The following is a 607-nucleotide window of genomic DNA, read 5'->3' on the forward strand; positions in this document are numbered from 1 at the left end:
TCAAACACGTTGGTTTGAATACGGGTGCATCAGTACAGGACATGCGTCAACCAAGAGGGTACGAGAATAGAGCATCCGGAGAAATGTCACCATCTAAAGAACAACCTGTACGAATTAAAGCTGTTCGGACGGATTTGGAATCAGATCAGATGATTGATGACAATGTGTTTCATCCAATCGACCACCGATTCGTGGCTGTACGTGCGAACTACGGACAACAAACAAAAATTCATCGTGTCATATATCGACATGCTCTTCGTGTGCAATACGGACTTCGGGACCAACTGTTAATTCACATGACAATTGCGAGCATATCGCTGCGATCCTGCTATCGCCAACAGTCTCTCCCGAGTACCGAGCCAAATCTCGGATATACATTGACTTGCTTGTTAGACCAGCATCGTACCTCAAGACCAGCTGGAAGACGAACTGGCTAAAATTTGAATAACCATATCGACCGTATTGCATTCGTACGAAAACATCAGCTCTAAACTCGGCTCCTGAACACACAATAAACAAACCGCAAAAATTGAGATGAAAATTGCCCATCACAGTTACTACATGGATATTTCTCAATGACGCTAGGAAAAAAAAAATACACAGATAA

The sequence above is a fragment of the Wyeomyia smithii genome, chromosome 2, assembly GCF_029784165.1.
Source record: "Wyeomyia smithii strain HCP4-BCI-WySm-NY-G18 chromosome 2, ASM2978416v1, whole genome shotgun sequence".
Lineage (NCBI taxonomy): Eukaryota > Metazoa > Arthropoda > Insecta > Diptera > Culicidae > Wyeomyia > Wyeomyia smithii.